This window comes from Phalacrocorax aristotelis, chromosome 18, assembly GCF_949628215.1.
Source record: "Phalacrocorax aristotelis chromosome 18, bGulAri2.1, whole genome shotgun sequence".
In the NCBI taxonomy this organism is placed as follows: domain Eukaryota; kingdom Metazoa; phylum Chordata; class Aves; order Suliformes; family Phalacrocoracidae; genus Phalacrocorax; species Phalacrocorax aristotelis.
The window spans coordinates 7,274,593-7,299,442 of NC_134293.1; the positions used below are offsets into that span (position 1 = coordinate 7,274,593).

General features: G+C 49.9%; 1 long non-coding RNA gene across 1 annotated transcript in view; it reads right to left on the reverse strand.

Moving 5' to 3' along the window:
* The window catches only part of LOC142066234 (uncharacterized), a 44,479-nt gene extending 19,892 nt beyond the window's left edge, over nucleotides 1-24,587 (reverse strand). Inside the window, exon 1 of the long non-coding RNA XR_012663648.1 lies at nucleotides 24,500-24,587. This is a non-coding gene — a long non-coding RNA (uncharacterized LOC142066234). The remainder of the gene's footprint in view (nucleotides 1-24,499) is intronic.
* Nucleotides 24,588-24,850: the final 263 nt, after the last annotated feature.

Here is a 24,850-nt window from a genome sequence, read left to right on the forward strand (position 1 = left end):
CCACACCACAGTGCCTCACATTCGAGGCAAATCGATCTTCTACCAGCTCAAGGAGGCCACATGCTGCCCCTGGTCCTCCCTTTCACTCCTTTCTTCCCTTTTTGCCCCGCTTTTATTTTTGAAACTCTCAGGGAACCTCACATTAACTGCAGCTTGGAGAAAGTAATCAAGCTATTTCTAGGCAGAGAACTAATTTAATGCATGGATGACTTTAGCTCAAAAGAAGAAATAAGGACACTCAGGCATCCTAAGGGAGCAGAATAATAGGGTAATTTGCACAAGATAAGGAGAAAGGGGGGGAAAAAAGGGCCACTACTACTTTTGCATAATCTTCTTTATAAATCTTCTTTCCCCTGTTTACTGGTCACCACCACCAAGACTCCAGACGCTGAACATGCACACACACTGGCACTTCAAAAGGGGCAAAAGGGTTCAGCTCAGAGCAACTTCTGCTCTGGTGCTCACAAGGCAGGGAGGAGTGGGGTAAGGGACGAGGTTTTGTGGCTCTTTGGGATGCAAGGAACCTTAAAACACCCTCAGCCTGTGCCAGAGGCAAGGAGGCAGCGAAATTTCTAGTGCTCAAGAGAAATTCCACTATTTCCAAATGCCTAATGGGAAGAAAGGGAAGGGAAGGTGGGAAAGGCAGGAAGACACCGATCAAACTATTTCCTTCTGGCAACAACACTCCAATATTTAGAGCTGCCCAGTTATGTAGAATAAAAGAAACATCAGCATGTAAATCATCTGGGGGTGAAAAAACGAAGTTTTCCCTTCCAAACATGTAGGAAACAAGAACGTTGTCACTTTACCAAAACACACTGTGACATATTTTCCCTTCCCTTCACCCTCCCAACCAACATTTGATTGAAAGCATCACTTCCTTGTGGAAAGTTTCCATTTTGAGAAAACCACCTTTCCTGTCAATAAAACTACTCCTGCTGAGGATTTCCAAGCAGCATGCAAATCCATGGGAGTGGCCAAATACTGGGAATAACAAAGTCAGCATGGCAGAAGCACACATGGCGACAAACCTGTGTCCCTGGGCTCGACCGTGGTTACTGGAGAGCCCAGTACAGCAACTGGCAGCACCCAGACCAGCCTCAGGATACGTGGCTGTGCTGGTTTTGGCTGGGATAAAGCTAATTTTCTTCATAGTAGCTGGCATGGGGCTAGAGTTTGGATTTGTGCTGGAAACAGTGTTGATAACACGGGTGTTTTAGTTCCTGCTGAGCAGTGCTGACACAGAGTCAAGGCCTCTTCTGCTCCTCACCCCACCCCACCAGTGAGTGCCTGGGGGTGCACATGGAGCTGGGAGGGGACACAGCTGGGACAGCTGACCCTGACTGACCCCAGGGATGTCCCACACCATATGGCATCATGCTCAGCATCTAAAGCTGGGGAAAGATCAAGGAAGGGGAAGACACATTTGGAGTGATGGCATTTCATAGAATGTCCAGCAAGTTCTGCACAAGTTCATGGTTTATTGGGAGTTTATCATTCCCAGTCATGATTCTCTAGCCCAGGGCTCTGGGGTCCCTGAGCCCATCATCACCATAGAAGACTGAGGCAAAGAAACCATTAAACTTGGAAGTCTGTCTTCCCAAGTAACTGTTACATGTGATGGAGCCCTGCTTTCCTGAAGATGGCTGAACACCTGCCTGCCCCAGGAAGGAGCGAATGAATTCCTTGGTTTGCTTTGCTTGTGCACAGCTTTTGCTGTCCTTATCTCAACACACAAGTTTTCTCACTTTGACTCTGATTCTCTCCCCCATCCCACCAGGTGGGAGCGAGGGAGTGGCTGTGGGGGGTTGAGTTGCCAGATGGGGTTAAACCATGACAACAGCTGAAGGGGATGCTCTCCCTGCTGCAGGAAATTATTCACCTCTAGACTGGACATGGCAAGTTCTACCATGAAAGCAGATGATTTTTCTTGCTTTCGTCCTGGAACAACTCCCTTCCTGGAGCATGTTCCCCCTCTGCAGCATTTTGGTGGGGGTGAAGGAATTGCAGAGCAGCTGCTTGTAACTGTGCAGGCAGTGTGGGATCAGCTGCAGCAAGAGGGATCCCAGTCACCCCATCATCTCCATCCCACAGAAGCAGAATCCAGGCACAGACTCACTGTAGCCACCTTCCTGCATCCCCACCTTGCTCCCTGCCTGGCCCCATCCACGTTGCACCAACGGGGTGGGGGGTAGTAGGTCAGAGCCCCATTTATCAGTTATTTTGCACTAGGTAGAGTGACTGGAATCAGCAGCTTAATGGATGGATCTCACTTGTGATATTACCCAGCGCAAAAACCATGTACCTGCAGGGCAAAGAGGCTTGGTCACACCACAAGGAGAGGAGGTTTGATCATGTCATCAGTGAAGAATGGAAGAAAAGAGCCTGTTCTTCTCTTCCTCCCTCCTGTTTTCCCCCTCTCTGTGTGCAGGCCTGGGGAAAGCTTGCTGGCTGTATCTCTCCTCCCTGGCTGTGCCGTAAGGAAGCAGGAGACCAGCCTCACTCACCCAGGAATGGATTGAGCCTTTTATTATGCTAGGCTGGAGGCTGGGTTTACAGCCAGCCCAGGGATGCTCTCTTTAGATCCAACCCACATCTATTTGGACAGAGAAAGTGTGGGGGGTGACAGTTCATTAGGTAATTTCTTACTCCTTTTAACAACTGAAAATGGATAGAGGAAAGGTATGCATATGGGGGAGCAGCTTTACTCTCTGCATAAAGTCTTAATAATCTTTCATAATGCACTGGCCTTATAAACTTCTCCCTGCTCTTGGCAAAGGCTCCCGAGGTAGCATGCAGCACGCGGGCTCATTGCAATGATAAATAAAGCCAGCCCATCATCGAGGTGGTTCCCAGCCACCACAGCTGGGACTCCCCAGGGGCTGCCGGGGAGGGAAAACCTCTCCCACAGCACCAAGAGAGATGCTGCCGTGCCTCAACATCACCTAAACTATTGCAACCGCTGTAGGTGCTGCTGCAAACACCAGCTCCTGGTACAGCAGAGCCGATGCAATGGGCATCCCCAGGGAAATGGGGTCTCCTGCATCCTTTGCACTGAGCAATGTCCCCTGTCTTATCCCAAGCTCTGACTCAATGCTGGATGCCCATGCAGAGGAGCACATGGGTGCTGAGAAGAGGAATGCTATGGGAACACATCCTCAGGTGGGCTTGGAAAGACCCCATGGATGGAAAGCGAGAACACCAGGAAAGAACTGTAGCATCTTATTAGTAAAGGCCATCTGAGCCTTTAATTAAAATTTGCCTAATGGCCTGGCTGCTTTGTCATTTTCACTATCAGAGACATTAATTTAAAGTGACAGGTACTTCGGCAAAGACAAAATTAATTTCTCCTTTCAAAAAAATTAAAGGGGTAGAGTGTAGATTCGGCCATGGCCCCACCCACCATCCCACTGCAGGAGGAGCTCAAAGCCCGTGCCGTAGTGGGGCACGTCTTGGTGAAGATGGGAGGAGGAGGAAGGAGCCACACAGAGCAGATGATTCTTACCCTTAATCCCTGCTGGAAAGGGACCCAGGTGTTGGGATTGTACTTCCACAGAGACAGAGGGCCCACTCTACCTTGGTGGCTCCGGTGACATTTGGGCAAGGTTATCCCAGTGTTGCCAGTGAGTGATATGCCCTGCAAAATGCAGAGATGCCAGTCATCAAGACTGGGTTTTCCTCGGGGGGGGAAGATCCATGGTTCTTCCCCAAAACCCTATTACTGTTCTCTACCTTTTCATGGCAAACAGGACATGGTGTTCTTCTGCCACAGACCCATGTCCTCAGCAGATGTCCCGCCCCAACCCCGAGGCCACCTGCCTTTCTCTCCTCTTCACCACCCTGCTCATTTTCAACAAGTCCTCTTTAGACACTCAAAGCTGTCTCAGCAAATTTGCTTCCGCTTCCCCAGGTCACTCAAAAGTGGAAGGAGGAAGATATCCAGAAAACAACATATCGGCTTCCCAGCAGTCCCCATTTACCATCCGCAGGCAGCTCCTGGGTGCTCACTAGGGACATGGATCCATCCCCACATGCATCCCCCCACACCGCCAGCCCTGCCTCTGCCCATGCTCCCACCTGAGCAGCAAAGATCTCTGGAGATCTTCATGCCTTCACTGTGTCCCAGCCCACGGGACAGCGATGCCGAGCCGTTCCCTGGCCACCTCCTGCCTCTTGCAGCAGCCACGCCAAGGCCGGTGTGCGCAGCCTAGGAAACCACAGCTGCAGTATTCCTCCCCATCCCTCTCTCCTTGTTAAATCAGAGGCTGCGGTGGATTTAGTGTTCAGCGTCAGTAGTCCATACCTCATCGTTCATGCCACATTGATTCTCAATTCCAGCCCTGTAGGTTATTTAATTGGGCAGATATCCCTTCAATTTTCTCCTCCAGCGATATTATTGATGGCTGAAGTCTATCCATTTCTTTGCACAGGGCTTCAAAAGGAGCCTGTTAACAATTATAACAATAGTCAAACACTTTGCTTTCGATTGTACTTCACAGTCCCAAATCTCAAACAATCCATTAAGCCCATCTTGGAGGTATTAATTGTCCCAGGTTCAGTCCAGAGATAGCTTGTGCTGCCCTTTGGGCTGAAATCATTACTCTTCCCTCTCCGTTTCCCTCCACCACCAAGTGCTTTTTGAGTTGTGAGCCAGACCAGAGGACTGTGCCCCCATGTAAATCTTCCAGCAAGAGTTCATACCATGGGCTGTGGGGGACAGCCGGTGGCCCTCTGTTCCCAGCTTGCCTAAATCACACCCACACCACTGCGCCCGAGCCGGGGACTGGCCATCAGGGCAGGCACTGGGATGGGTCTGGGGCTAAATCAAGCCCTCACTTTTCAAGCCCCTGTGAGCCTGCACTGGCCATGGGAATCAATAGGCCAAACACCCACAGTAAATCCCCTTTGTGGCACTGGGCCATGGCTGGAGGTGGTGAAGGGAAACAGTGACACATCCCAGTTGAGGCAGTGTCCTGGATCTCTGCTGCCTTATGTCCTCTCTCCCAGCTCCCTCCCTCACCAATGTCCAGCTCAAGCATTGCATGGGAATAATTCTTCCTGGGCAGCCCAGGAATGTATGCCCAGGCTACAGCGATCCTCTGGGATGGGAGAGACCCAGGCTCAAATCCCCCTGGCTTGGCTGTGTAGGATGGAGACCAAAACCACCTTTTCATGCAGAGATGGAGGCAGGCTCCCGCAGAGGAGGGCTACCAGGAGAACCTTCTGCTACTGGAGCAACTCTGCTACACCCCCAGCTTCCTCCTGAAGGACCCCAAAATCCAGCCAGGGTTTTTTTCTAGCCTAGGGGGTATGAAAGCACGGAATGTCTCCTCTACACTGGTTTGCAAGGTGCATTATTTTGAGCTGGTTTTATTTTGAGCATGGATAAAAGCTAGATTGTTTCCAGCTTGGTTTGCACATGAGGTGGTCATGCTAAAGAGAAAGGAGCTCTCTTTTCCCAGTGAGTTTCCAGAGCTGCTAAGGTCCTATCCTGGCACTGGGAACACCCAGGTGCCTCCCAAGGGGCCTCATTCTCCTGCCTTGCCACACAAGGAGCTCCGCTGTGCCGTTCCTTTGCTATCTGGTGGAGGGGCCAAAGCTGCAAGAAGCAAACTGCAGTGAATCACTTTGACACCCTTGTTTTACCTCTCCAACATCCAGTGTCATACAGGGGAGAAGTTTTATATCAAGCTTTATCCTTTGTTTTTGATAGATGCAGTCTCAACCTTTATACTATCTGAAAATTAACATTTTACTATAGTATAAAAGCTGAAATTACATTAATTATATTTAAATTTTATACTAAATACTTGATTTTCAGGAGGAATAGCCAGTGATGGAAGGGAACGTTTCAACCATGACCATGCTGGGCAGACCCCAGCAAATACGATCCATAGGTGCAACTCCCTGACAGCCTCCGTTTCATTCATGCTTTTCCTCCTCCTTTCTGCATTTTTATATGCAGGGCTGGAGAACGATGAGTCTGTGGCTCCCTGGGGCTCCTGCAGCAAGCTTTCACCTTGGAGACTCTCATGCAGCCATCTCAAGTCCCACAGACATGTTTTTTCAACAACACAATGCCCCCACAGGCTCATCCAGCCTCAGCACTGCAACAGGGCTGCCTTTGTGGCAGAGAAACCCACACCTCTGCGAGTGGGGCTCTACAGAGAACACTCCTATTGCTGCTGCTAATTACCTTGGGCCTTCTGGCCACACACTGTCTCATCAATTACCCGCAGGTCACAGCAGCGATTCTTCCCATATGAAAGCTGCACCAGTAATTTCATGTTTCACATGAACTCCAGGAGCACCCTGCAAGTCATTCTTTGCAGGAGAATAGAGTGTAATATCTATAATTAAATGCAACAGGGATGGTCTAACAAGAGCATGCCGAGAAGCTAAGCAGAGACAGCTCTTTTCAGATACCGGAGGGATTTCCTTTGCTGCCAGGGGTTGGGGAGTGAGCAAGGAGGTTTGCTGGTGCAGCACCAAGATGGGAGCCACCACTGTGGTGGTGAAACAAGGTGATGGTCAGAGTGAATGTGGCCTCAGCAGGGCACCCTGGTATAAATGCAGATAAACCACACCATGCTGCAAGGTTTTTGGGTGCAGGGAGGGGACAGAGCTGCAAAAGCAAGGGGACAGTGGTAGCCAGGAGCCTCCGCATCTCTCCTGCACACCAGCTCCATCCTTTGCTCCTCCAAATGCATCTTTGCTCATCTAACGCAACCTGCACAAGGTGCTGGTTCGTGTACCATCATCAGCCTCAGGCTGCTGTCCAGCCCCTGCCGAGACCTGCCCTGGGAGCCAAGGATGAGGGCAGTGAGCCAGGGAAGGTCTCGCTGCAAAGGAGGAGGACAGGGGGGCCAGGCCCCCAGTAACCTCGAGGTGATTCAAGACAGGTGTTTTTACAGGGAGTGCAGTGTGAGAAGCTTGTACGCCATCTGCTCCTGACTGCCCTGCATCTAGCGAACTAGCGTGCTGGTCTCTTACAGGCTAAAAATACTCCCTTTAAAAAATAGAACAAGAAAAAGAAAGACAATGGGGAAATAAGAGTATAAACAAAGACTCCATGGAGACCAGAGGCTTCGCCATGCTCTTTCCACTGCATCAGGCCCCTTCCCCCATTTGCTCCATCTCTGTCTTACATTTTAGGACAGAAACATGCTATTACTGGTTTTCTAGAGCTCTGGAAGCAGGCATATGCATGCACACACGCATGCACACACACATGCACACACCCCCCAGCCCTGTGTACAGGCCATCTGCGCTGTTAACAGAGCTGTGAGAACCAAGTTACCCCTCTTGCTCCTCTCCTTAGCAGGAAAGCTGAGAAGGCAGCAGCAGGATGGAGGGGAGGGCATGGAGAGTCAGGGGCTGTGTATAGACAGAGGCCCCTGGGGAGGGATGGGTTCAGCTGCCTCTGGCAGCCACTTTGCCCAGGAAGCCCAGCAGCAGACCCAGCTCCACCACTGGGGCTGGCCCATGGTCACCTCCATCCCTGCCAGATCTCTGCCTTCCCTGGGGTACTCACGAACAAGCCATGATCTTCCCAGAAGCAGGTCCCCAAACCCAGATGATTTTGCCTCAAGAGCAACCAACGGCCCCTGCAAACCCTTTTGGGATTACACTGATGGCCGTGGGGTTGGGCAGTAGGTTAGGACTTGGACACTCAGCTCCTTGCTTCTCTTTTGCCCAAGACAACCCAGCATAATTTGCTTTTTCCCTCTGAGCCACCACTTCACCCCCCCCCATCCACTACTGATTTACAGGCTGAACTCTCCAGAGCAACACCGACCTTTTGCAGGACCAGTGTGCAGCACAAAGCCCCAATATATGGGCCCACCACTGGCCACCACTTCACTGGGTACCCACAGCTGGGTAGGCCGAGAAAATCCCATTTGCAAGGAGGTGCAGAACATCTCTAGACAATGGAAATCCTCCTTCCTTCAGCAGAGAGAGAGGACAGGGAAAGAAAGATGAAAAAAAAGCTCTTTCTGGGGAAATTAAATTGGACTTCAAATTTACAGGGTCTTCATTTTGTTCTGGTGACAATGCATTAAGCTCTTGCTGGCAGTTATATTGCTGTAGAAATAAGTACTGGTTAAAAGCACTTTTAGGAACTATGACTTTCATTTTAAAGCTGCCACAATTTACATTTAATCCGTTCATTAATTCATTTATTTATGCTGCTCAGGTACAAACTTTGCATCTCCTTTCCCAGGATTCACCAAGACACTGTTTTTAACCCACAACCAGTTTCCGCATGGTCCCAGGGGCCGGGGCAGGGTGCATTCCCCTGCCAGCGTTTTACTCAGCATCACGCAGGGCCCTCCAGGAGCTCTGGCTTGGAAGCACTCAAACCTCTCTCCTTCCCAGGAACCAGAGACACATGCAGATGTAAAAGATGTACAGTGGGCTTAGCAGTGACCTCCTCTGACAGCCATGGGGAAGAAGCCACATCTGTCAGGCCTAACAGCACTCCAGATCAGATGATCCAGAAAACAGGCTTTTGCCTTTGCACAGCAGGAAAAAAGCCACAGCAACCCTTTATTAATGTTTTGGCTCCCTCTCACTAAGGATCTCCCTGCTGACAGGGAGCAAGCCCATGCATCCGCAGCCATGGAGTACTTTGGGCTACAGGAACTATATAGGAGTTACTAGTAAGTATAAACACACTCAACCAAAGTACTACTGCCCGTGAGAACCGCCTTACCCCTGCAGCCGAGGAGCACCCACAGGCTGTGCCCACACTGCCACCCCACCAGCAAGGGCTGTTCCCTTCGACCCTGTTCCCTGATAGCCTTGCAAGGACAGAACACTGAACAGGAGCCAAGACCTGGAGGTGAACAGCCCATTACCCTGATTAACCAGAGACACAGAAAATGCTGCGGCTTGCACTAATTTTACCTCTCCCAGGTGCCCCTGGCCCCAGCTTGCATGTGAATCAGCCCCCACCTGCCTTCCCACATACACCCCTCGCTTTCCACAGCCCCTTGCAGAGCTGCAACACCAGTGCTTCACTTCTTGCATCCCAGCTCCTCCAAAAGCACCTCTGATAAAGGTTTCTACTCCACAGCATGTGTGCAGAGAGGGTTTAGCAGGATCAGGCTTTCAGAAACCAAGCACAACTCTTCTATCACCAAAACATCCTACCACCTTCCTTTGGGCTGACTCAGTAGGGTGAGTTGCAGCGGTGCATTGCAAGGATTTGCTCCCAGCCTGGGAGTGCACGGACAGGTTGCCACGTGTGGCCATCATCCCCTCATCTCACTAGACAGACACAGAGAGCAGCAGCGAGGTCACAGCTGGTGACTGTGCCCCACAGAGGGAGCACTGCCTCCTGCCAGCACCATGTATCTGCGCCTTGCCCACGGCCTCAGGCTGGGATTTTGAACCCAGAGCTCCAGGAAGGTTCGAATCCAGCTCATGTGCTGCAGGCTGGGAGCAGGGTACCACATTATACCTGCCGATTCCCATGTGTGTAAAAGCTCTGTAACTCCTCCTTGGTTTGAGAGCATGGCAGCCAGCATGCTCCATCACTGCAGACTATGCACTGGGAGGGATCCAGCCAGGAAGAGGCAGGGGGTGCATGTGTGGAAAGCCTGGCTTAACAAAATGGCCCACACAGCCCCTATGTGCCAAGGGCTGCTGATGCTACAGGGCCCCAGTAAATCCCTCCACCTCTTACAGGACAGCCAAACAGTGTTTCTGCAGGAGATGCTTGCTCCACTCCACAGTGAGCATGGCTTCATCTCCCAAGGACATGGCTACTGGTTTGCTTTTGGCAGCCCTCCCATTTCCACCCACCTCTGGCATGGCTTTGCAAGGCGTCTGCTCCTTGGTGGGTGCCTCAACGCAGACGCCAGCTCCATTAGAGGCCACAGAGCTGCCGTGCTCCCGCCAGCAATAGGATCCCAAGTGCTCCTGTAATTTATATGGCAGTTTTCATTACTTCCCTTCTCCAAAGGCTTGTTCAATAAATTACCAGTTTATGAATTCCAAAGTGCTCTGTGCAGCCTGGAACAAAAGGGAAGGGGAAAAAATACTGCCCAGGCCAGCTCCAATGGCAGTTCTTTTCATCCTGGAAAGAAAGCCATTACTGAAATGATATCCCCTCTCCCCCATGCAGATAACATTGCTTTCACAAGCCAGAGGACAGCAACACCCTCACTGTTACTGTAGTGCCCAGAAGCACTGACTAAGCTCAGGGCACAGGAACCCCTTGTTAGCCAAACTGCCACACAGACATCGCACAAAGACCTTCTCTGAAGAGCTGAGCCACCCAAGAGCATGGGAGGCGGATAGAAGGTCTGAAGAAAAGGTTGGGCTTTTCTCGTTGCTTAATTTCTTAGCACTTTGGTCCAGCCATGAACCCCTGGCTTTGCCCATTCCTGTGAGCTGGATTTCCTTTAGCAGCCTTATTTTTGTCCATGGGACACCCAATCCTTCCCCTAGCACCACTAGTAACTGTGAGGGTGGAGGGCATCCCTTGGATCAGCCCTCAGATAGTGCAAGGTTTGTGCCTTTCCCCATAGATGTCCCCTTCAGAGCAGCAGAGAGACCTGGCAGGTTCCTTAAATCACATCTGAGACCTGCAAGTGGTAGAGGGAGAGATGAGAAGAAGAAACAGGGACTGATGCATTCATCAGAAGATGACAAGTCAGATGAACATCAGGGGAATGAGAAAGCCACTGGCTGGGTGACAGGGATGGTGGCAGGGTGGAGGTGGCTTGCTGGAGGTGCCAAGATGAGACTTTGTCCAGAGCTCTGGTCCACCTTTTTTTAGCCCTATCCCTACCTCTGCCTCCAGCCTCGATTTCCCCTGAAGGCTCAAAGGCAGCTCCAGGGATGCCGAGCCAGGCCCAGGCACAGCAACATAGCCAGGCAGGAGGCTCCATGGATGGATGTTATTGATGCTGGCCACCCATGAGCACTGTTCTCCCACACAGTAGCCAGGAGCGGGGAGGGAAGGAGAGTAAGCTGCTGAGCAGATAGAAAGCCCCTGCAGTGCTGCCTCCAGAGCCTTTCCACCCTGCCAGGCAGCAAATGGGAGGAACAAAAAAAAGAAATCAATAACTACCACCCATTTTGTCTCCATCTGCCATTGATTTATAGCCCTGCTGAAAAGCCTTGTTGTCCACAATTATTGGATAGTCAGCTCCTATTTGCCATTATTTCCTTGCCCCTCCTTTCCACCCACCTCCCCAGCAGTCCCCATCATGCCACATGCTGGCACAGACAGCTCTGGCAGCTCCCAGGGCAATCAGTGGCTGGGTCCCAGTTGTGTCTGGTCCTATGGTGGAATAGTAATTGCTTGTCAGGCTCAGGTCTGATCCTCCAAGGGCCTGGGACAGCAGCTGGAGTGCAGAAGTGGAAGCAGGGATGCGGATGTCTCAGACGCAGAGCAGCAAGTGGGGAAAGAGCAGTCAGGTGGACTGCAAGTAAAGCCAACCAGAAAATTACATTTTTCCCTGAGCTGCTGAAAATTTATCTTTATCTCACAAGAAACCAAAAGCTGAGCACAAGAAGATTTCCTTTCTAGCCTTCTTGACAACCTTCCCAGCTCAATTTTGCTCTTTTGGCCATTTCTATCATATGTCGCACTGACCCAGGAGGTCAGATTGATCCAGTCAACCAAGCTTGCGAGAGCAAGAGCCTGCTGGACGAGTTCCCCAAGATACGTATTTCATTATACCAGTGTTTCCTTGAGCAGGGGGGAAAAAGGCTGTGTCAGAAAACAATCAAGTGTCCTAAGAGTCAGCAGCCTGGTGCTTCCATCTGCAGAGTCCAGCCCAGCCACTTCCACCACCCCACACTGAACCGAGGCATCTCTGTTGTATTAAAGAATGCTGCCTAATTCCAGTCCCCTGCCTGGGCTGTGCCTACTGGCCGCCTGCCCACCACCAGCTGAGATAAACAGCCCTGAAAATTAAGGAATTTACATTGCCTTCCCAAGGCCAGCCTCAGCTTTGGCAAAGGGACCCTGCACAAGTAGACAGGGATTGGATGGGGAGATGTGGGGTTGTTCAGCTTGGGGCAAGTCTTAAGGATCAACCCCTTTAGCTGTCGGTTGTGCACATGCAGTGACTCTGGGTTGCAGTGCAATGCAAGCAGTGATGGTCTTCTCCAAAGACCCATTGGAGACCAGTGCTATGGAGGAGACACATGTAAGGGACAGGTGAATAACCAAAGGGGTGAGAGGAAGGAAAAAGTGGTTTGAAGAACCAGCTTGGCATAATCCTCCTTATAGGAACTTCTGGGAATATGGGGACCAAGCTGTGACCTCTTCATACAGCAAACCTTGCTTGTGGGAGGTGAAGTTCTTGCTGGGGCACTTTAATCATTCACCCTGTGGAAACCACTTCAATAGCTGTGGTCTATAGGGGAGTCTGGAAAGCAAACACTGCTTGCAGCCATAGAACAGGCAAAGCTGGATGTGAGAGCTGGCAGGTTTATGTTCACCTGAACCCGTGAGGCAATGATTATTTAGACTTAGTTTGGGTGAGAAAGGGAGGTATTATGGAAGGGCTGATTGCAGAAATGAGCCCTGAATTTAATACCTTGACCTAAATCAGGTTGTGATTAAGTGAATGAAAAAATGAAAATAACCCTGCAACTGAGGATCTTTATTTCAAGCAGAGTAGACATTGAGAAACAGAAGGAATTGGTTAGTGAAATCAGCTAGAGAGAGGTCACAGACACAAATATGCAGGATGCCTGGAATTGCATCAAGTCAAAAGGTGTTGGAGCAAGAAATCCTGAGCAGAAGGAAAAGAAACTAAAAATAAAAGCTTGCAAAGAAGAGCTTGTAAGGTAATGGTCTGAGCAGTCACTTGAAGAAAGGTGTTAGGAAGAAGCAAGGACCCTGCACAGATTGGGAGAGAAGTCCTGGAATGGAGGTCATGGGGGCCACCAAGTTTTCAACAAAGTGGAAATTGCATCAAGTTGGACAGAGTTAGACCTTGCAAAAAAGGTATTGAAACAAATAGCTAGTTATAGAGCCTCAGAACCTTTCTGGCTTAAAGAGAGAATGAACAAGGGTTGTTATTGAGAATAGGGAAAAGGTTAAAGGATAACTCAGGGCACATCCCAGCACTACTTGGCCTCTGTTTTCAACCAGGGTGAGGTTGCCCAAGGGGGTAAGAGACATATGAGGAAGTAAAATGGGAAAACAGGAGACAGGAGCAAGCAATTCTCTAGAGTGGTGAAGAATAGGCATAAGGGAAAGCATTTCTGCTGGCAATTATTTTTATTACATCAAGATAAAGTATTATTGGTTTGGCATACAGCACATGTGGGGGTTGTATTTAAATATCAGACACAAACCCATTAATCTGGTCTCGTAGAGGATGAGGCTTCACAGCAGATTCAGACAGCAAGGCTAATTGAAAGTAAGTAAACAACACTGAGGGTTTAGCAAGGGGAGATCCCACCAGACTAGGTGGATTACCACATCCCCTTTGTCTGCAGGATCAACTGTTCTCATCCACCTGGACAAAACTAAAGCAACTGAATATGAAGGCTACAGGAATACACAGAAGCAACATTGAATGGGCCGGGACAGAGAAAAGACGGGGACGTAGTAACACTGAGGGAGGAAAGATGAGAAGCTTCACCAACCTGACGTCAGACACCACATCTCAAGGATGACTTCAGAACATCTGCAGAGGGTAACCACCCCATGACCACAGCAGCACCAGAGATGCATTGCCTCCATGTAGAAACCCTCCTTTTATTTGATCATTAAAATAAAATTCTCTTAATCTGCCTAAGGCATACAGTGAGACAAAGCCTGCTTAGCACTTTGAACAGAGCTCTTGTTCCCCAGGGGAAAATTCAGATGAGATTGGTTGCAAAATAAGATGACGAGATGTTGTACTGCAAGATTTGAGTACCCTAGAAGTGGAATGAAATTGTAGCATAACAGCGTGAGGTGCAAGGCCAGGTACTTGGATTAAAATTACTCTTCTCTGCGTTTTTGCCAGTCCCTCAGAAAGAGAGCCAGGTTGATCGAAGGAGGATTATGAGACAACTCTGCCACATGGCTGTGAATGAGACTAACATAGCCTGGATACACACAGGGGGGAAGTGCATCCCACTGTAGGGTAAGGAGTAATGCTTCTGTAGGGAAGAGACACGACCTGGGGCCTCGCCACCAGTGTGCGGGAGAGAGGGAAATTGTGAGGAGGCAGCCTCTGATAGCAAAACAAAAGCCAAGAGGGAATATCACTGTCGGTTATAAATACATCGGGTTCTAAACACACACAAGGGAGAAAAGCTGTTGAAGCCAGAGGACAATGTTGGCATGAGGACAAATGGTCAGAATCTGGCTGTGAATAACTGTAGGAGGAAGTGTCCAGCTGTTCCCCTGATCCAGCATAGGCTTTGCTACAGCCAGTGGCTTTGCCTGAGGAGCCAGCCCATGAAAGGGGCTCCAAGATATCACATCCATGACAGCAGAGGACCAAAACAGATGTCCCAGGCTCCTCTCCAGTCTCATTGCTCAGGACCTCTTATCTACAGGAAGCTTTCTAGGGTTTCTTCTATAACACACCTTGGTCTTCTCTGGGTGGAAGACGACCTGTTACCATTTAATACTGGAAGCCTTGTCCACAGGTGGTCTGCACGCAAAACCTAACCTGATCATCTGCTTTCTGGAGAGATTTTTGTGCACTTTAATAAAGAGTGAAAAGATGGAACAGGCAGGGTAGGGGTCAGCAGCCACTGAGGTTTAGGGCAGCAGATGCTCTCCCCAAAGCAACGGGGAGAGAATGGCAGCAAGAACAGCTGGTTGTCACGCAAAGTCTCCCCAGTCCCCCTCTGGCACATGGGCCCTAAGCTCCCAGCCCTGATCCAGCAGGGAAGCTGCCATGTACACTCATCCCTCCAGTCCCTGATGTTCCTAATGGGATTAGAAGTGTAAACCCAGCATTTCTGGGACCAGAAAGAGCAGGGATTGTTCTTGAACAAGGCCGAGTACTCCTGGCATGGGGCATGAGTACAAGTTCCTCCTTTCTCTCCTGCTCTAATCCCTACTACCCATGAGGGACCTCATCTTTCCTTGCACCTGCTCCAATCTGATCCTTAAAGCACCACATTGCCAACAGCCCTGCACCAAAATGGATTTCATGGTCTGAGAAAAGCTGTCTTCAGAGCAGCCAAAGAGTGGGCAAAGCACCCAAAAATGCTGAGCAATTTTCAGTGGTGCCCTGTGGCCAGGGTTACCTGGTGGCAGAGGATGCCAAGGAACACATCCACAGCTGAGAAAGCTCTCTAGAAATAGGGTGCTGCCACTGAGATTTCAGCCAAGTGGAAGGAGGGGTTTCTCCCCCATGCTGACCAGTGCTCACTGTGCATCCACTGGTCAGAGCAGGGGGACACTGTGCCAAGCAGGCCAGTAATTATGAATGAGAGACTGGCATCAGAGAATGGGGAAGCCTGAGCAGTCTGATTGCTGCCTTCTTTGAGCACAAACACAGGCTCACACAGTCGTTTCCCTGCCCCACTTCTGCTGTCTTAGCCTTCAATGACTCCCTGCTACATGCTCAAAGGCACCCAATACAGTGCCAATATGGCACCGAGCCTTCAAGATGGCTTTCCTGAACACCTCTTGCACAGGCCTGATGGTCTGCTGAGGTCACCTGCTTCTCACTTTCCCCTGTGCATCCACCTGCACCTCTGCCCCCTCCCCATGCCCTCTGAGGAACGAGCTCCTGCACCCTTTGCACCCCTGCACCACAGGCCCCTGCAAAGCTTTTTGGGCAGGGGTGTAACTCTGTGAAAAGCAGCATCTGCTAAGCTTCTACCCCCCCTCCACTCCCCTGCTCTGTCACCATGGAAACCCAGTGGTGGGAGGCAGGTTACTTGGCAACATGAACACCCAGCTGGACTCGCTGCTGACCCCAGGTACATGGACCCTGGAGGGCATTTAGTGCTCACAGTGATGCTCCCCCCCGTGAAGGGGCTGAAGCAAGGAAGGGGATGGTGGGAGAATGGTCCCAGCCCCTGGGAGGTGATGGAGTAACTGGCCTCCACTGGTGCTGCAGTGGCATCTCTCCAGGGATGCCCCATCCCTCCAGGAGTGGCACCAATTCCTCCCCAGGCCAGGAGCTGCTCCTCCAGTGGGTGGGGGGGAGGGTGTTGCATCAATGCACAGTCAGGTAATGACTTCAACAGCCCCCTACACAGATCCTGCTTCAGGTTTTGTTTGCTTCCCAGGCAGCTAGACACAGGGTATACTACAGCATTCTCTCTGCCTCCTCCTTCCCTGATCTCAAAAGTATAGCCCTCCTCTCCCAGTCCTCATGTCCACTAGGCACAGAAAAGTTCTGTGAGAAAAAGCAGGGCCCTGGAAGTACCAAGCAGTGAGCAACACCATTAAAGCTGATAATGAAGGCAATTGCAAGATGCGTATCCTTCAGCACACAGTCTAATCTCTACTAGATGAAATACAAGAAGGACGATCACTAAGGTAAGAAAAAAGTTAGCATTTGCAAAAGCTATCTCAAGAACCGGACTATCCAAGATTGCCAAGAGAACAGCTAAAAGCAGTCATTACAACCCACCAATGTGTGCATGTGAAAAAACAAAGATACAGCCAGCAGATAGTGACACACATACACACACAGCCTCTAGCAAAGGCTTTGCAATAGGTGTGGGTTGCATCATACAAAGGTAGGTGACGGCCAGGGATATTGCCCTGAGTAGGACAAAGTAATTTTGCATGAACATGCACAAAGGTACAGGGTGCAGAGAGCATGCAGCTGCAGAACTTAGCAACATCAACTCTGAGGCCCTTTTGGCTCTGGTACAAGGCAAAAGAATACAAATAAATAAAAAAGGCAGTATGATAAAGCATGCATAACTTACTAGGGTCAGCAGAAACGCAGGGGAATGCAGAGCTGACAAAGCGGGCTCAGGCAAAACTGCATCTCAGACAGAACATGGAGAGAAAAAAAAAGAGGAGCTGCCATCACAGGCAGTGGGAGGTGAAAGCAGGATTAAATGCTGGTGACCAGGGGATGGGAGGTTTGATATGGCAGTATGCACACCAGCACAACCAAAACATTGTGTTGGCAAGTTTCAGGATCACTTCAGTGGACTCAAACCCTGATGGCAGCAGGGAAACCATAAACACACATCTTGCAGTGGAAGAAAATAAGAGACTGATTGGAGGCATAGTGTGTCTAAAGAAATAAGTCAAACAAGAAGTCAGTTTAAGCCACCTAATTTCTGACCCAGCAATATGAGTGCCAAGGAGCAGGTATGGCTGGCACATGGGGGAACTCCAGCACACAGGGACCCAGCAGGTGCATGGGAGCACTGCCCTATGGCCAAGGGCATCCCGCAGCACCCTGCACTGTCAAGGCTGAGCTGCAGCAGCTTGCTATGGCCAGAGTCCACAAGTCACTGAAACTGGGCTGTTTCCTGCTGCTACCAAAAGGCTGGCTTTCCTAAGCTCGCCTGCAGGCTGCCAGAGAAGCTGCTATATTGCAAGCCATGGACTGCTGAGCATTTCCAGATTTGCTGGGATGAGGAACTACCAGCCAGACAACTGGCAAGCTTGTCCCAGCTCTGGCCCTTTCAATCTCCTTCTTCCACAGGAAGAAAAGACACATCCAGCTGCCCGCCCTCGCCCAACACCTCCGCGCAGCCTGGAGCTGCTCTTGGCCAACCTCACCCCAGATGCACACACAGATGTGAAATCAGAGATCACTGCACCCAAGGAAGCATCCCCAGCATCTCCAGCTTCTTCCTTGCCAAGTCTGCCACAGCTGATCTTAAAAGCTGGTGCAGAAACTCTTGGAGCAGAGGCCTCTGAGCAATTGGAGGTGGGGAGAAGGCAGAAGCATGCTCCAACTCTGCATCAAATTACACTGAGACTTCTTTAGAGAAAGCAATCAGGATGAATTGTGCAACCCAAACAACAGGCTGCCCCAGCTGTGAGGGACAGTGGAACAAAGGGGGGGAAAAAGCATTGACCCCAGAACCTGGACTGATATTGAGCAGAGGAGGAAATAAAGAGCAAGGCCAAAGCCAACACAGCTGAGTGTTGGGAGTTATAAAACACCAGCAGAGACTTTCAACATGGTGTGTTATGGCAGAGAGGTTACCACCCCTTAAAATGAAAGCGTAGGTAGATAGGATTGAGATGGCCACATAAGCACGAAGCACCAGAGAGAAGAGCTGTGACCCTCTGCACATCTGTAACCCACCCAGAAGGGCCAGCCCACAGCAGACAGATGAACTGCTTCAACACAGAGGAAACCATGACCCATGCACAGCTGATTATTACCATCATTTTTTTCCCCAAATGACTTCAACCGGAGCTCACACTAGCCAGCACCGCGATGAGTCACATCATGACATTGCTCTCCAGGCGCAACATTACTGATGAACTAATTCCGGCAAGCAGACACCAGTGCAGAAGATGCATAGCGCAGAGCATCTGTGTTACTCACAGGCCACTGGACGAGCTCAAACAGACCAGCTAATGGCCAGGCAGTGAGGAACCAAGGCAAGTAAACACACCAGTTCTGCAGATCCACTCAGTGAAGGCCCTGGCCAAGGTGTTACTGCTGCCGGCTATAAGCTGCCAGCAAAATTAAGCAGCTGCATAGCAGCTCTCTGGTTTTCCATGAGAAGCTTTTCCCAGGAGACTCCCCTTCCACACTAGCTGGGTGGAAGGGAACACAGAGCAAACCAGCAGAACAGGCTACATCAGGCACAACAGGCAAGGAAAGGAGAGCAGCAATAGTTGCCAATCCATAGCGCTTTTTTGGTCCCTAAAAGCCACCCCATTAATCCCTGGTGGATAAGAAATGCCAGCTAAGGGAGCGGGGCAGTTTTCCCAGTGCCAGCAGAGGTGCCCATCTTGCCCAGCCCTGCCAACACAGCCATGAAGGCGGGACCAGGCAGGCAGATCGCCAGCAGGGTTTGCATCTACAGCCCACAGCACAGGAGCAAGTCTCACCCCAAAGAATAAATTTTAAGAGGCAAAGATACACAATCACAATATTACAATATTTAAAGACATGTGAAAGCAGCATCCCCCCACGTGATATTACAGCAGTTTAAACAGAGCAGGTCTGGATGCCAGGCTGGGGGAGGTTAACCGGATTCCACAGTGATCTGTCAACCCCATCCCAGTTGGCTTAGACCAGCTTTTTAGGGACTGTCTCCAGGGGAGCATGGAGTGACATTGATCCAATTCAACCACCATGGGTGAGAGGTAGTATGGCAATACCGCACTCAGAAAGGTCTTTGGGGAACCTGGTATAAAAGGTGACCAGTGGGTGAGGGTTTTTTTTTTTTTTGCGAAAAGCTGCTCATATTTTATTTATTTGCTTCAGAAAAAGGGGTGTTTTTTTTGTGGAGGTAAGCAGCTAATTGAGTTCAGGTTCTTTAGCTAATGAAGAAATAAGCTGAATAATTAATTATTTGAGGATAAATTATTCATGGACAGTTGTGATTCCAGTGAGGGAGCAGGGGGCTCTGAGTGTTATTTATTTTCATCTTAAAAAAGAATAATGCATGTAAGCACCCCACCCAGCCCCCTGAATCACAGCTGTGATGAGAAATGGGTGGCTCAGGGACCAGCCCCTTTGCATCCCAGGGAAATGGGAACAGGTTCTTTCAATGATTAGTCACCTCCCAGTATGAAGTGTTACCGAAAGTGAGCCAGCACTAAACCCATGTATCACCTTGGACCCAAACAAGGATGCTGATGGAGCAAGTTTTCTGCAGCCATGTCAGGGCAATCCTCTGGGCCAGCCTTCCTCCTGAAGCCACCCTAAATATTCCCTAAATCCCACATTTACACATCACACAACAGAACCAGCCAATCCATCCCCCTTGTTCTCACCTCTTGCTTTTCACACCTTGTTCCTGACCTCACAGCTTGTTGGAACAACTCACTTGACCCACTTCTGCACAGGATAACAAGCCATTAGCCACACTGATAATGATGGTTATTACAGATAATGCTGATTACAGCTAACAGACAGGCTTATCATGGAAGGCCCCCCCCACCTTGGACCCAGGGCACTGATGATTTGGAAAGGGGTCAGCTGGGACCCCAGCAGTCCTTTTGTTGCTCAGTGTTGAGAGGAGCCCCTGGGGCAGTTATCTGTGCTGACAGCGGAGCCCTTTGATTACTCACCATTTTAAAGGATGGTCTTTTGCCCTGTGCATGTACATATAAATAAACTGGCTTTTCTTGGTTCCCAGCAGCTTATAACAGCAGCTTTGTGTAGCCCTGTCTGATGAAATGGTGGAATCATTTCATCCCATTGCTGCCACTGGGGCCTCTCCTGCTCAATATTTACCCTCCCTCACCATGCCTCCTTCGCAGCACACCAGCAATTTTAACTTTTCCTCATCAAGTTATTAAATGACACTGAACCAAGAAAAGATCCATGGGAGATTCTGCTGGAAACATTCATTGATCCCTCCATTAATTCCTGCATTTTGAAGGCCATTAATGACCCACCCAGCAGATAAGGACCCTCTTAATTCTCCACAACACACCTGAAGGAAACAAGAGGCCATGTTACTACCCTAAAGGTCTTGATGCCCCAAAGCCAGGTGGATACTTCCAGGACAGACACCTGCTATAAAGATCACAGTTCTACCCTTCACCAAGCCATGCTGACTTGAAAAAGGTATCCCCAGGGCCTGCTCCTTCACCAATAACATTTCTAATGGATTTTCCTGTGACTTTGCTTCAGGGTGACTCCATTTCTTCACAAGTAGTTGCAATGATGCTGGGAGCCCTCCAGCCCCCAGGAACCTCCCAACTTTTGAAGATCTGGGTGGAAGAAGCAGCAGTTTGGTGAACTGCCTGGCTGTCTCCTTTAGGGCTCCACACATGGGATGACAAACATTAGATGCTCTCCAGGCTGCCGCACAGCCTCCTGCGTTACGAACAGCGGGTTTTATATGCCAGCCACAGCACTGTCTGTGGCAAATACATCCTCCTGCCTCCTTTCCTCTGTATTTGGAATATCTATGGAGCATTCCTACCTTTTCCACTCTATTTACAATTTTACCATCTGTCTCCAATAGAGCCATTTTGGACACAGAAATAAATTCCCTGCTCTATTTAAGTGCTTTCTTATTGTCTTTGACCCTTCTGGTCATTCATAGTCCATTAGTTTCTTTGATTTCTTCCAACTGCTACCTGTATTTTTACATAACATTCCTTTTTTTAGCCTTCACCAACACATTTGTCTGCTTTCTCCCTCCTCCCTACACCTGTGCGCTTTGAGGGTGCAACAAGAAAAAAAAGCTCAGTTTCACAACACTTGGAGTATAATATATTGCTTACTGCCTTGTCCTGCCATCCTGGCAGACCCACACAGTAGGCAGGGGCTGTAATCAAGTTACTTTCACTCCTACTTCAGGCAACCAACTCCTACTTCAGGCAACCATGGGCTTTCTTTTTATGCCCCCCCCGCCAGCAATTAATGTTCCTCTGTCAGTGGCGATGAGGCTTGCTAGCAAGTTGGGCTGCGGTGGGTGCCAGCACTGCACTATGAAGTCATCCATTATTTCAGTTCGGTTCAGTTTTGTTCTTCCAGACACAAAGTGTTCTTGAAGTCACCCCTCTTTCTATCCCCAACTCTTGAATCATCTCCCTAGAGCTCAGAAACAGATGGTTCAGCAATTTATCCTCTTTGCCAGTAAAACGTTATAGTGTCACCAACTCCCCAACTTTTTAGATCCTCAGGCTCCTGCAGGTCAGCATTGTCTGTGCTTCTGTGGACCTACCAAGGTCTTGCCCCTTGCCACCACTCCCTCCAGCTTTGCTGCCTCAGGAGGTGTTTTAGCCCTTCCTTTTAACACACTGATAACCACAGGAGACATTCAGCCAATTCTAACCCATCAGCACTTCTCACAGCCAGGCACGAAGGGCTACAGACAGTCTATCACCTTGGTCCTTGTGTTTAGGCAAACTGAAGTTCTCCTTAGGTGCTCCCTTCTGGTTTGAGTCCAGTCCCTTGAGAAGGGCTCACATAACCTGCCTATCAATAGACCTGCTTAGTACAAACTCCTCCTTTAGTCAACTCAGAGGTTAACACTTCTGCAGGATGGAGGCCAAGAGAAGCAGCAAACTGGAGCTGGTACCTACAGCAGGGAAGAGTTATAAGGTGCAGGACCCACGAAGAGGACTGTCACGCTATTTACTCTCCAGCACTGCCCTGCAGAGGCATGTGCCTGCACTACTCGTTCAAGCCCCACATATATCCCCCCAACCTGAGGGCCACAGGTCAATTCTTCCACCATTACAGCTCCAACCCTGCTCTTGGGGGACCCTACAGCCCTTTTGGCCCCCATTTCCCTGCCATGGGGCCAGAGAGTTTGCAGGAAGCCCGAGTGACTGTGTCAGCCAGGTTGGGAGATGCAAACACATCCAGGGTGGGTCAGGCAGGTTTGCACCAAGCCCTGGACAGCTGTCACTAATGATGTCTATGCATGACATCTTCATGTCCCCCATGATGTATTGGCACCTCTCCATCTGATAAAAATCCTTGTCTGAGTCACCCTATGCTCCTCTTAATCTATTTTCTCTGGGGACATTCAGTGATATCCCTTAATCACACAGCAGATAAGAGCAATTGCTTAGTTAGAAACTGCCCAAGGACTCCCAGAGTCTGGAGAGGGAGAAGAGCTGAGGTTTTGCATGGCTGCATCACACAGGCATCTGCAGATCACCAAGAAGCCACGCACACTCCTGACCCAGCCTAGCACAAACCCAACACAAATAGGACACACAAGAGCTGGTCTGCAAGGACCATGACTGAGTTTCCTTGCAGAGAGCAAGATGAGAAGCATCTAACAGTTAATGCCTCCATCTCTCATTACAGAGGCTGCGAGAGCTGGAAAGCAGCCACACATGCAGAAGACATCCCAGGCAGGGGAAAGCCAGGGCTGGCAGGAGGCAGAACCAGAGAGAAAGGAGAGAGTTGTGAGCAGCAAGGGGCAGCTGCAGTGGTGCAGGGCAGGCAGGGAAGGCAAGCGTGAGCAGCAATGTCCCATAACAGATGCAGGCTCACACTGTAGCAGCATTCCAGCAGCAAGGGCCAGTGATGAATTAACATTACCCATCTCCCCAGGAAGGGGCTGTCAGCACCAGCCACTGAACTGTTACTGCACTGAAAGCACTTCACAGAGAAGGGGAAAGAGTACTGCTGAAGTTGGAAGCGTGCATTGCTTGTGCTCGCCCCTGCCAGCCCTTCTGGAAGGCATGAACACACCCCAGCCCAGCTCCCTCACCCCCCGCAGCACAAGGGATGGGATGCTCTGGGACTGGTCCCTCCATACCAGGAAGGCAGGGATGGCATGAGCAGGGTACTTATCTCACTTTCCTCCATGCAGTTATATTTTATACTTAGATACCTTAAATACCTTTTCTGGCAGGAGACAGTTAAACTTCTTAACCCCTCAGATGCAACAGGAGCAGCTTGACTACCAATAAAGTACCTGAATATCCCATCATTTCCTATGCAACTTCCTCAGCGCCACAGGTGGCCCAAAAGACTTTCCAAAGACTTCAAGAAATCTGGGATGCAGCAGAGCATGCATTGGGCATCTCCAGTTTCAAGCCCAGGGCTTTGAGCTCTGGACAGCCCTTCTGGGGATTCTGAATGTGAAAGCCACCAGTGACCCCTCCAGGCCACTTGGGTACTGCAGTGCCTGCACACGCCACCTCCTCTCCCTCCCTGCCCCAGCAAAGCGCTTAACGAAGAGAAGAAAGTTAGCAGTTTTGGTGGGGGTTCTTTCGTCGTTTAAGTGATTGAAGTACCAGCTGAGAAAGAGGCACTTGAAAGCAACTTGAGTCTGGTTAAAGCTGGTTATCCATCTCGATTTGCATAATGATTATGCAAATGGCGGTTTGCATAATGTTGCTATGATCTACAATCACTTTAGGGTTTTATTGCATGAAAAGACCACAGAACAGCTGTCCAGCCCCCTGACTGCCGCTCGGACACCACCAGGCACATGTGCCAGGGATGCTGATATTTCCCCCTCTCACACAGTTTTTGGTCTCCCACAGGGGCTGAGCCTGACTTTGTAACTGCCCTTGGGTGATTTCAGACTTCACACTTCAGAAGGAGACACAGGACTGCAACTCAATTCTTGGCATTAATTCTTCAGCCGAAACCAGAGGCAATTTTGTGGCTGCCTTGTTGTGCATAGCCTGTGCTAAAGCTGCAAGCTCTGCCACTCTCCCTCTTACAAGCCCTCCAGTGAAAGCAATGCCTTGTGAGGCAGAACCAACCAAACCATGGAAGAGGGGACCTCAGACTCAGGAACATGTCTCCTGCACCACCCATCCATCCATCATCCAACTGTAGCAGATCTGAATCAGGTGTTTAGGGCAATTAAATCCTCTCTGCAGTTCTCTGGGGATCAAAGTCCTCCAGAACTGCTACTTTTCACCCCTGCCATACCACAGCACTCAAGTTTAGGCAGGTCCAGATGTACTCCTTACCTGGTAGGATGGAGGTGGCTCCTGAGACACCTCTTAAGTCCTTCATGCAGCATCCACATACCAGCCACCATGGGCTGCAGCACATCACACCCAGCATTGGGATCTCTGCAAGAAAAAACATCACACAGCTTTTTCAGTGAAGTGGCTCTGGCAGGAGCAAGCACCAAAGCCAACCATGAGGTAAAAACTCCCCTATAGCACAAGATGCAGCTTTTCCCACTGTCAGAAGCATTGCATCAGCAGATACCCCCCAGCAGCCACCCTAGAGAAACCCAGTTAAACAAAACTGGCCCCAAAACTACCCTAAATCTGTGAAGGAAAGGTTAAAAAACCCAAGCAATAACTTCCCAC